The sequence below is a fragment of the Martes martes genome (genome assembly GCF_963455335.1).
Source record: "Martes martes genome assembly, chromosome: 1".
Classification (NCBI taxonomy): Eukaryota; Metazoa; Chordata; class Mammalia; order Carnivora; family Mustelidae; genus Martes; species Martes martes.
The window spans coordinates 142,230,467-142,243,196 of NC_137888.1; the positions used below are offsets into that span (position 1 = coordinate 142,230,467).

Sequence of the window (12,730 nt, forward strand, 5' to 3'; positions counted from 1 at the left end):
AACAAAAGAATGACATTAAGCTTCTATAAGATCTGTAGAAAGAAATTAAGCTAGATTTTTAAAAATAGAATATGTAGCAAAGGATAGGGAAAATTTCCAAGCCCATTGCACAACTCACACTATATAAAAGTGAAATTGTTGAATTTATAACAATTGCAAAGTTAAAGACATAAGTTCTTAGCGTAGATTTTTTTTCTTTTTTAAAATTAAGGGTTTAATTTTTTAGAGCCGTTTAAGATTCATGGCAAAATTGAAGGAAAGGTATAGAGATTTCCCATAAAACCCCTATCCCCACACATACACAGTCACTCCCATTGTCAGTATCCCCCCACCAGAGGTATAATTGTTACGATTGATAAACTTGCATTGACACATCATAATCAGCTGGAGTCCATAGTTGGCATAGGGTTCACTCTTGGCATTGTGCATTCTAAGGGTTTGGACAAATGTATCCATCATTATGGTTTTGTATAGGGTATTTTCATTACCCTAAAACCTACTATTGATTTTTAAATTGTCTATGTATGGATAGTCAGTTGATTCTTAAAAGTACAAAAAAAGATTTTTAAAAAATTTTTTTTTATTTTTTTGTAAACATATAATGTATTATTAGCCCCAGGGGTACAGGTCTGTGAATCACCAGGTTTACACACTTCACAGCACTCACCATAGCACATACCCTCCCCAATGTCCATAACCCCACCACCCTCTCCCTACCCCCCTCCCCCAAGTTCCCCGACTCATTAAGAGTCTCTTATGGTTTGAAAAGATGGGTTTTCAATCACTGATGTTATATCATTATTTTGACATTCTACTAGTGTTCCCTAGTAGAAATCAAAGCTGTTTTGTTCCCTTTGTGCTCAGAATTAAAAAAATTTTCGACCATCCTAAACTAATATCAAAATTCTTAATTGTTCTTCTAAATCTTTATAATGAATTGCATTGCTATGTGTATGTTATTGGTAGGAGTGTTTAAAAAAAAGTTCTTTATCCTGTCCTACCAGTACTTTTTCTAGAATAATTCAAATTTTCAATTTGAAGAAGTGTTTCTTTTGTTTCTGTGATAGGACAGTTTGATATATTTATTATCTCAAATGAACTAATCAGTTTCAAATACTGTGTTAGATAATATAGAAGTTTAAAGATCAGCGATAAGACAGAACTAGAACTACTTGGAAATACTTAACTATACATTGAAAAAATCATTGATATTTTGAGCTGAGTGACTGAAGTGATTGCTCAAAACTAAGAGTTTTAGAAGCCAGACTATCCTTTTATTATCTTTCAGTTTTGATTTTTAGTTCTGTTTAGATGACAAAGGAATGAAATAACTACATCTACACCAAATCTTGTGTTTTAACTTGGGAATCTGTTAGCAGCAGAAATACAGTTTAAATTATCAGTAACATTTATATTCATGAAAAATAGTTTTTTGACATTGAGTATATAATTTACTAAGAGTATATCATTCACTAAGTGGGGATATTTAATATTTTGGTCAATATTTGTTGTAAAAGTTATGAAACATAGGCCAAAGTGTCTCAAGAGAATGAAAAAAAAATTTTTTTTGTCTGTGCAGCTAGGCAGAGGACAGTTACAGTTTTCCAGATAAAGCAAACTCGCTTAAAAAAATATGCATGTGAAAAAAATATATGCAGTGGAGATCTTTGTGGGAAAATAATGGCTTGGGTTGAGGAAAAGTGGAAGAGGCCTGAGGAAAAATTTTATTCATCTTGATATTAAATGAATTAGCATACTATTCCATAATCCTTGTTCTCTAAAAATAAAGCAACAAAAATCTTTAAAAGATTATAAATATCTTTCATCTTTACAGAAACTGTGAGACAGGTTTATTCACTTTTTTCAGAAGAGAAATATAGAGCAATAAGGAAATTGTCAACTATAAAATGTAGCATTAGGCATATTTATATGATGTGTTTATGAAATGTTCCTTTAGTTAGGAGTTAGAGTGTGCTTTTACCCTACATGACCTAGATTATGTCAGTCTCACTTCTCCTTTTTGCTGAAAAAATAATAGAAATTTTAAATATTGATAATACATAATGTTAATAATTGTGGTCACTTCTAATGATATCTTAATAAAAAGTTTCGGAAAAATAGATTTGAATGACATTCATTTTATTGCTTTGAATACTGGAGTATGATATATTGAAAACCAAATATATCAGCATTACATTAAATGTACACAGACTGCTCAAAGACTATCATGTCGAATTAAGAAAAAAATGTGCTGATAATAAAAGATCAGTGGAAAATAGCAAAAGATACAAAAATATCGATCTTGAATAAACTAAGCTGAAGTAGAAAATAGCCTGATATAAAATATTGCCATGAGACATAGCAGATTTTCTGAAAAAAAAGTATTAATTCCACCAGAAGATTAAAAAAAACTCTTCGTCTAATAATACAGCTTCACAGTATATGAACTAAGAGATAAACACACACTACTAGAAGATTTGAACTTCCCTCCTTCACTAACTGATAGAATGAAAAAAAAAATAGATGATTGGAGTTAGAATTATTAACATCACACCCCCTAGGATGGCTATCCTCAGAAATAAAAAACAAATGGAAGATATTTATGTTAGCATTAATATGGAATCTCAAGGGAATCCCTGAATCCAAAACAGTCTTGAAAAAGTGGAACAAACTGGAGGTTTCACATTTGCTAAATTTAAAACATGTTACAGAACTAGACAATCAAAACAGTATGTCATTGACATAAAGACATACATATAAATCAATGGAATAGAGAGCCCCCTCAAAACCTTCATACAAGTGGTCAAATGATTTTCAGCAAAGATGCCAAGACCATTCAACGGAAAAGGGCAGTTTTTCAACCAATGGTGTTGGTTTGGGGAAAACTGAGTATCCACATGCAAAACAATGAAGTTGGACCCTTATCTACCATATACAAAAATTAAGTAAAAATTGATCAAAGCCTTAAATTGTAAGAGCTAACACTATAACAGTCTTAGAAAAATAGGGGAAAGCGTCATGGCATTGGATTTGGCAGTGAGTTTTTGGACATGGTAACAAAAGCACAGGCAACAAAAGAAAAAAATAGGTAAGTGAAGGTCTCTAAATCAGTCACTAATAAAATACAAAGAATTATCTAGTGTCTGCAATCTTTGAAAAATACTGTGATCTTTACTTTAAATTTCATTAGACATATCTAAAATAACATGATTGAGGAGTAAAGAACAGCTTCAAAACTAAATCATGCCTATGCTTGAATAATATATAACATAAATGACGTGGGAAAATGTTCACATGTGTTCACATGTGTTGGTAAGAAAGCAAATTGTTCCGGATTACGGCCCGATTTATTTATGTTTTTTCCTTCCATTAAAATTACAGTTAAAAAAGAAAATATACACATAACAGAAAAGGAAAGAGGGAGTCATCAGTGGATAAAAGATTACAACAAATATTCTGAAAGAAACTAGGTATGAACATTTCAAAAGAAATAGAGCCCAGGAAGTTTCAGCACAGAATATATTAGAGAGGCTTCACAGTGGAGCTGGGAATCAGTCTTCCTAGAAAGATGATGGCAAGGCTATGAAGGCCCTAAATGTAAGATGGAGGATGAATAGATGGAGGAGGATTTTTGGAAGTCTTTTATGAAACTAATGTGCCTCCTTGTCTTCTTCATTTCATCATGCAGAAAGACAGGCAATCCAGGGTTTCTTCTAAGGCCAGAAGAACAAAGGACCCACCCACTCTAAAGAAACTGAAAATTGGACAAACTGGGAAAAAGCTTTAGATTGTTTCTTTCCAGGGTAAGAATCCCAACTTATTCCTGTTCTCAGTGTGCCATGTTTACTTTGCAAATTTAGATGTGATATGTTGAAGAAGCATGTTCTCAGTTTTACATTATGCAATTTAAAATTACTTCTGTTTTCACGTTCTCATTTTAAAACTCTTGATTGATTTTCTCAATGCCTGTTTAGTGATTCTTGAAACAATAGTTATGTAGTTACTCACTAGCACCCAGTGTAAGAAAGTTATCACGCTTTATTAGAATTATGACACTTATTTCTAAAATGAGGAACACAAATGACATTGTATAAATCATTTCGAATGACAAGTTGAAATTCTCTAATTAGACTAGTTTGAGAGTCTATTCTTGCGCCTTGCAATTTGAGGGAAGTAATGAACTTAATTGAAGATTGTTCTTTCAGGTTAGTGGAACAAAAATTTACGTTTAAGCAAATCAACTATATGACTTTTGTGCAAATAGCTTAGAGAAAAGTCAGTTGAGAATGGGCACACGTAGGAAGAAATAACCAAGCCCATCTGAAATCAATGCTCTCTTTGCTCAACCTACAAATATAATTCTAATCCATTTATAGTACTATTATACTTGGTAGATTATCTGAAGAACTTAATTGTGATTATCCTTGTTAGGTCTGTTATTTTATGCTGACAAGTCTCACTATACGGAATAAACTGAGATACTTGTAAGCAATATAGACTTAAAGCATATACATCAATTACTAAGATTTGAAGTTAGCATTTAGCACAATTTATCCAATCTCTAATTATTTGTTAACTGTTCCCTTAAAAAATTTAAAGCTGAAGAATATAGTTGCTGCAAAAGATACCAGTTTTTAATTCTGCCAGAAGCTCTTTCTTTGCCTTCAACTTTAATTTCTGATTTGGGATGAAATTCATTAGTTATCTTCATTATTAAAACAAAAGAAAAAGGAAAGAGAATACCTGTTAAGCTCCTGGAGCATTTATTCAGCCAGAATCTATCCAGAAGTATCTGCATAAACTAGTCCATGAATGATAAAGCTAAATTACAATTTTGCATAGATAATAGGCCCTTAATAAATTTCTGTTTAATCATTAAGTACAATCTAAGGTTGACAAATAGGCACAAATTAGGTACATGAATGAACAGCTAGTGTTAAACTTACTTCATATAGAAGATTGAGGATAAAATGCATTTTAACATTTAGAAGCAGGGGCACCTGGGTGGTTTAGTCAGTTAAATGTCTGACTCTTGATTTAGGCTCAGGGTCATGAGATCCAGCCCTACATGAGGCTCTGTGCTGGTGGGTGGAGCCTACTTAAGACTCTTTCCCTCTGTGACCACCACTCATTGCGTGCTTTTGCGCATTCTCTCTCTCAAAAAGATAAACGAATAAAACTGCTTTAAAGTTTAGAAGTAAACTAAATTAGTTGTTAATAAGCATCTGAGAAAAATTCTTAAGGAAAGATGAAATAATTGGAGTACACTCATTCCACTTTGGTTTCTGCATGTTTTAATGTTCTGTCCAACTACAAATAGAGCTTACTTAAAAGCAATGTAGAAAGGGAATCAGACATTTATTATATATCTTTAGTGTGTCAGATACTGAAATGGGTTGTTTTATATGCTGTTTCATTTTATCACTGAAACCATCCTATGAATTAAGTATTATTGTGATCAACATGTTCAGATGATAAAATGATATTCAGACCATTTAACTGACTTGCCTTAATTTAAAAATCTCAGGAAATGGAACCAGATTTAAATCCAGAGCTACAGACGAAGATATTTAGTTGATACACGCAGTCATTCTGGTTGTTAAATATTTTGAATATCAACACTGCTTGGGCCAGTCTTAATTCTGAAGTTCATATTATTTCCATTATTTTATAATACTCTAAATATTCAGTGCTTTTCTTTGATAGGAACTTTATTAGATGCTGGGATACAGTGGTTAACAAGATAGATATAAACGTTGCCCGAAGTGGACTTTCATTAGCTTGTAGAGGACTTCATCAAACAAATTGTAATACAATGCGTTAGGAAGTATGTAAAGGAATTGAGAGTCCTAGGGGCCCCTGATAGGAACTTTGACTCCTAACTTATCATTTTTTAGATTGGTTTAGACATCACCTAAACCTGGCCTTACACCTACCTAAAGCCTTAGTGTGCCACATCTGCTTCCATAGCATTCTCCATTTGTCTCCTAATGCTTAATGCTTAACATTTCTTGAGGAGAGGGATTTTGTCTTTGCCTAAGCATTATGTCTGGCTCACAGCAAACCCTCAAGAACTATTTCAGAACCAAAAACAACAAAAAACTAGAGTCAGGGTTTAAAACTGCAGCGAATATGCGAGAGAGCAGTTTTAGATAAGATTTTGGGGTATTATGATGAGAAGTGATGGAGATTTCCTTGTAAAGTAGGAGGCAAGTTTATCTTTTGAGAATGAGGAAGATGGTATAGGATTTATATATAAAGGTTTAGAACAATAACTGTGCAGATGCAAGAGGAAAGAGAAAGAATAAAAAGGATAGCCTTGAAGATGTGCTAACAGCTCCTCTGAGGTTGGAATCTTTGAATATGTTGTGGTACTGATAGGCATGACTACATAATTTCCTATAAGAATCAGCAGCTTAGATGCAAGAAATCAGATATCAAGCCTATATTTGTTAGGAATGCTCTTAGCCTCAAGTAATTGAAAAGATAAATAGTAGTTTGAACATGTAGGGGTTAATTTTGTCACATATCCAGAAGAACAGATGTATAGAATGATGATAAGATTCCTAAAGTTAAGAACAAAAACTTAACTCCTCAGAATGTTACTATTTCTTCTCTGCATATCAATTGGGAATGGTTTTTCTTTTGTTTTTTCCTAAAATCTTATTTTGTACAATAAATATTTTTTAATTAAAATTGATCATTAAAATAAAAGTTCAGAAGGAAAATATCTCTCTGTGTCCAAAACATTTTTTGGTTTATGCTGAATGTTATTAGCACCAGACAACACTTGAACATCATTAAGGAATCCAGGACTATTTGTTGTGCAAGTAATATATCAAGAGGTTTCTTAAAAAGTGGCTTCTAGTTCTGGGGTGATGGGGAAAGGCAAATCATGGTTGATGAGGCCTAATCTTCTACCAAGACTATTAAGTAAGTGAAGCTTATGTTTTTATACCAGATTCCTTCTCTTCAACCATTTATAGAATGTTTGTCATAACTTACTCTGCTCACAATACTTTCCACCTTGCTCTTTTCTTGCATTTCTGTCCTCCTAATTCACAGAATGAAAAAAAAAAAAACCCAGAAGCCAACTCAGAGTTGGTTAAAATTGTTTTCTCCATTTCCTTCATAATTTCACTTTAGCATGCTCCAATGAGGTTTTCATCTCTACCTCTAACTTATTGTTGTTCGTTGATCATCGATGACTTCCATGTTTAAATCCAGTGTTAATTTCTCTGTTCCTCTTACTCAAATAAGGAATATCTAATACAATCAACTGCTCTGTCTCTCTGGAAACATAAAATCACCAACTTTGATCCAGTTACTTAGGCTGAAAGCTTAATAGTCAGTGTTGATCACTACCTTTCCCTTATTCCCTACACAACATACATCAGTGAGTTCCACTATTTCACCTCCAGAACATACGAAATCAGTCCCCTTTTCTTAGTGCCTGATTTCTACCCAAGACCAAAACATTATCTCTTTTCTCAAATCTATTTTTTACTATAATATAATAAATTTTCAAAATATATACTTTGTTGAATTTTACCATTCATCAAAAAAAAGTGTGAAAGTTGTAGATGAACTCACAAATTATCCCAAAGTAAGTGTACGTGTATAACCACATGCAAGGTATTAGTGAATCTCTTCTTCTCACTCACTATCTGTCACAATTATTAGAACCTTTGAAGAACATTACCTGCCCCAGAGAAGCTATCTCATGGCCACTCTCAATCATTAGATCCCTTTGATCCAAAACTAACTACTATCTTAACTTTTAACACTGCGAATTTGTTCCACTTTTTAAAAAACTATTTAAATGGAATCAAGGGGTGCCTGGGTGGCTCAGGCATTAAGTGTCTGCCTTCCACTCAGGTCATGATCCCAGAGTCCTGAGATCGAGCCCTTCATCGCGCTCCCTGTTCAGCAAGAAGCCTGTCTCTCCCTCTCCCATTCCCCCGCTTGTGTTCCCTCTCTCACTGTATCTCTCTGTTAAACAAATAAATAATTTTTTAAAAAAAATAAATAGATAAATAATAAATAGAATCAAATAATATGTATTTTTAAAATCAGGCTTCTTTTGATATTTTTCTGAGATTCACTCAAGTTTTGTGTAGCAGAAGTTTGTTCATTTTTTTGCTGTATATTATTTTAAAATGTGAGTACACCATATTTCACTTTCCTGTTCTGCAGTTTATAGATTCTTTAGTTTATAGTTTTTGGCTACATACCTTGAGTTTTCCTATTGAGATAGGTAGATACAGATATTAGATATAGATATTTGTGTCATATATATACCTAGAAGTACATATGTTCAAATTTAGTAGATAGTGAAGAGTAAATTGCCAGTGGACATACCAATTGGCAACCCAGCTAGCTGTGTATGAAAGTTCAAGTTCATTTGTATCCTTGCTAACACTTGGCGTGTCAATCCTTTTAACATTGACTTTGCTGGTAAGTTTGCAGTGGTCTCATTGTACTTTTAATTTGCATTTCCTTTATGACTCTTAAGTTGAGGACCTTTCATATTTATTGGTCATATGGATTAACTCTTTTGTGAAGTACCTATTTAAGTCTCTGGGCTGTTTTTCTATTAGGTTTTTTGCCTTGTTTCTAATTGATACTAGATCTGTACCAAAAATCCTGCCTGCACTTAACTACCTGTCATACTGGTCTTGTTTTTGTCCTTCACATAGGCTCAGATTTTCTTCTTTTCAAGGCTCTTTATGGGCTGTGTCTTCAATTTTCAGGTTTCAGGTCAAATGTCATCTTTCATGTAAACCTTTCTTGACCATCTCCTCATCTCCCCCAAAATGCATATTATTCTCTTATATCATCCCGGTTTTTTTTTTCCCTTAAGCATCTATCAACATGTGAAATTTTATCTTGTTTATTTATTGGTTTGCTTATATGTACTGTCCACTTCCCTTCTTACTAGAATGTTAACTCGTGCTTATGTCTGTTTTTATTCACTGCTATTTCCTTAGCACCTGGAACTTTTGTGCGGCATGTGAGAGGTTTGAAGTAAGTATCTGAAAAAAATAGAATGAGGACACTTGGATGGCTCAGTCATTTGAGCATCCGACTCTTGGTTTTGGCTCAGGTCATGATCTCTGGGTCATGAGTTTGAGCCCTGCATTGGGCTCCATGCTCAGTGGGGTGTCTGCTTGGGATTCTCTCTCCCTCTCTCTCAGTGCACCCCCAACTCGCACTTTTACTCTCTCTTCCAAATAAATAAGTAAGCCTTTTAAAAAAAAAGAAAGAATGACTGAATGAATCAGGGAACAAATTAGTGCCAAGTTTGAGATACTGTTCATACTGATATATTTACAGAGGAATACTATCATTTTTTCCCAAAGAGTATATATTTTTGTAGGTGAAGGGAATTTTCTTGAACTAGGATCATTGCCTGATATTTCTTATGTGCATTATAATTATATTCCAAGTAAGATTACTTAACCCCTAGTGATCTTCATCAAGGTGACACCTGGTACACCTTTGCAATGCTAAAATTTACAAGTCCATAAAACATTTTTCTGATTTAACTTTTGTAACAAGAAGTTGTTATAATTGGCAAAATAAATTAAAACAAGTGCTTTGGGTACACAAGGGTTTAAGGCTATTTAATTAGCAGAGACACTGCAGGTTGAAATTTATTGAAAATTTGTAGTTTGATGGTTTATTTGGAAACTTGTTTTCATATTAGAATATTTCTTCAGAATTTTTAATAATTGATTTTAATTGAAGATCTGATATATAGACTGTAATTATGAACAACATGCATAAAAAATATTAAATCTGGTAAATTACTATTCAGAATTTTCTGCAGCTACTTACCACTTTGATGTATGTAGATCAATATCAGTTTTTTTAATAAAGATTTTATTTGTTATTCATTTGACAAAGTGAGAGACAGAGAGAGGGAACACAAGCAGGGCGCATGAGAGAGGCAGATGCAGGCTTCCCACTGAGCAGGGAGCCCAATGTGGGACTCAATCCCAGTACTGGGACCATGACCTGAACCAAAGGCAGGCATTTAACCAACTGAGCCACTCAGGCGTCCGGTTAGAATGTTTATTTCAAGGATAGATTATGTTGCTAAAATATCTTTAAGAAATTACTCTTTTATATTGTTAATTTTGTCCTTTTATACTTATATTAGCCTTTTGTACTTATTTCCTGTATTTATAAAACTCATTGAAAATATAATTTTATTATATTTATTTAAGACACATATATACTTGCAGTCTGTTCTCATTATCCATGGTCATTATGTTCTCCTACATTATTGTGAACACTGAATTAGCAAATTCTGAATCCTTGCTCCTAGAAGAAATGCAGAATTAGATTCCTACAAACCTTTGGTCACAACATTTTCATTAATCAATCAATACAAAAGCTTATTTTTTTTATATATGTTTCTGTTTAAGGATACTTTATTTGATCTATACTATTGATTCAGTAACACTGAGCTCATGACCAACAGCACCATAACTCTGGCCTGAACAAAGCTTACCTAGCAGATTTTCTCCTTAAGGCACATCTCTGCCTTCTTGAGCTTAAGACTGCTAGCCCTTTTGGGGGAAGGGGGGCATCAATTTTAACAATAAAATCAGTTACTGAAAAAATGTGGCACTAAATAGATCACAAAATGGATACCTCTTTACAGTATGAGAGCTGAAACAAGAAGGCAGAGCATTGCCTTGTGAAAGTGCAGCAAATATTGATATTGGGGGTAACAAATAATTTATAGAAAGTAGGGAAAATTGCAAATATGGAGTCTGCAAATAATGGGGATTGATGTATAGTTATATAAAACAATACAATTTTAAATTATCCAATATAAAAACTTTAGAAAATAGAGCAGAAAATAATTTATAATCTTACCAGCATAAGATTCTTTTTTTTATATTTTTCAATTTTTGCCTCTGGTGTATATATTTTCAAATATTGCAATTTGTTTTCCACCCAGTTTGCTGCTGGAAAGCCCTTCACCTCCTCCATTAATGGGTTTTAGGTGGAGCTGTCTATACCCCATGCTTTAAGGATGGGTATGTGACCTATGCCTAAAAATTATGATATTCACCCACTGTAGTTATTGATATTGGGATAGAGCCAGTGTGGTGCCATAAGATTTTTGCTAGATTCCTGCAGAGACACTTGCTCTTTTGTACTGGACTTGAATTTGCTGCCACCATCTTTTCCATAGAATCTAAGACTGAACCTAATGCAAAAGGAGACAGAGTAGAGAGATTAAGAAAAACCAAATCCTAATGAAATAATTTAATTGGTTCTAATTTATTTTTATAAAATTATATATATTTAAGGTATATAATACAACTCTTATATATATATGTATATAGTGAAGTGATTACTGCAATCAAGCTAATTAACATATCCATCATCTCACATAGTCACCTTTTGTGCATGTGTAGTAAGACACTTAAGATTTACTCTTTTAGCAAATCTCAAATATATAAATTATTAACCATAGTCAACGAGCTATAAATTAGGTCTCTAGAAATTAACTCATCCTGTATAACAGAAACTTTGTTCCCTTTCACAAACATCCCCATTTCCTCCCCACCCCTGGTAACCACCATTTCCTCAGCTTCTATGATTTTGACTTTTTTTCAAATTCAGTGACAGTCATGCAGTATATTTTTTTCTGTGCCTGAATTACTTCATTGAGCATGATGCTCTCCAGGTTCACCCGGGTTCATCCATGTTGTCAGAAATGACAAGATTTCCTTCTTTAATGCTGAATGATAGTCCAGTGTATGAGGTATAGGTTTAAATAATGTAAATAGTGTCACAGTGAACATGGGAGTACAGATAAGTCTTTGAGGTAATTTTATTTTCTTTGGATATATACCTGAAAGTGGGATTGTTAGATTATGGAACAAACAATAGGTTTTAGGTTGTGCCTACATGCACATGTGTTTATGTGTGCATGCATCCTTGTGATTGATCCTGGATGAAAACAACAACTGAATTAATTCCACATGACATTTAAGATCATATGACAACATTCAGTTGTTCAGGTACAGGAGAGGGGGAAAAAAGATGACTGAGTTCATCAAAAGAAGATCAAAAGCAAAGAGGTTTCTAAAGATTTTTGAAGGGAATAATTTTAATGATGGGCCATAGAATCCAAGCTGGAAAAGGATATAAATGAAGGCAGGACTGAAGTGTAATGTATGATATGTTACTTGAAAAACGATTGCTTTTAATGGACTTTTGGGGAGGACAAGAGGATCAGAGAAGCTTGCAATTGATATTTTTTGTGGGGTGATAATACTCGAAGAAAGTACCTATGGAAGAGAATGGTTAAAGTGAAGTGAGTAGTAATAGAGAAGCAGAGTTGAGTATCAGAAGATGACAGAGCTATGGATTGGACATTAGATGAGAACAAGGTGTTTACATTTCCATCATACGAGTAATTCCATATATAAATCAAATACAGGTAAGTAATTTATAGGTACTTAGTTTAATTTTAGTGTTCAATTTTGCTTTGGTAAAATAAAAAGAGCTTCAGAGTCAAGATCTCTATCTAAATCTGAGTTAGCTATAAACATGTATCTTAGACCAAGGAGAAAAATTTTGATGTTTATCAGGTGCTTATATCTCCTGCCCCCATCTTACACATACACAACCAAGGTCTCTTTCTTCTGCCAGCAAAGAAAATGGAATGTTCAGCCAGCCCTTTCCCTTTTGAGGATAGTTT

General features: G+C 33.4%; 1 protein-coding gene across 1 annotated transcript in view; it reads left to right on the forward strand.

Moving 5' to 3' along the window:
- ZCWPW2 (zinc finger CW-type and PWWP domain containing 2) overlaps positions 1-12,730 on the forward strand; it is a 121,313-nt gene that overhangs the window by 3,837 nt on the left and 104,746 nt on the right. Inside the window, exon 2 of the mRNA XM_080814961.1 lies at positions 3,689-3,803. The gene's annotated coding sequence lies outside the window, so the exon portion shown is untranslated. The remainder of the gene's footprint in view (positions 1-3,688; positions 3,804-12,730) is intronic.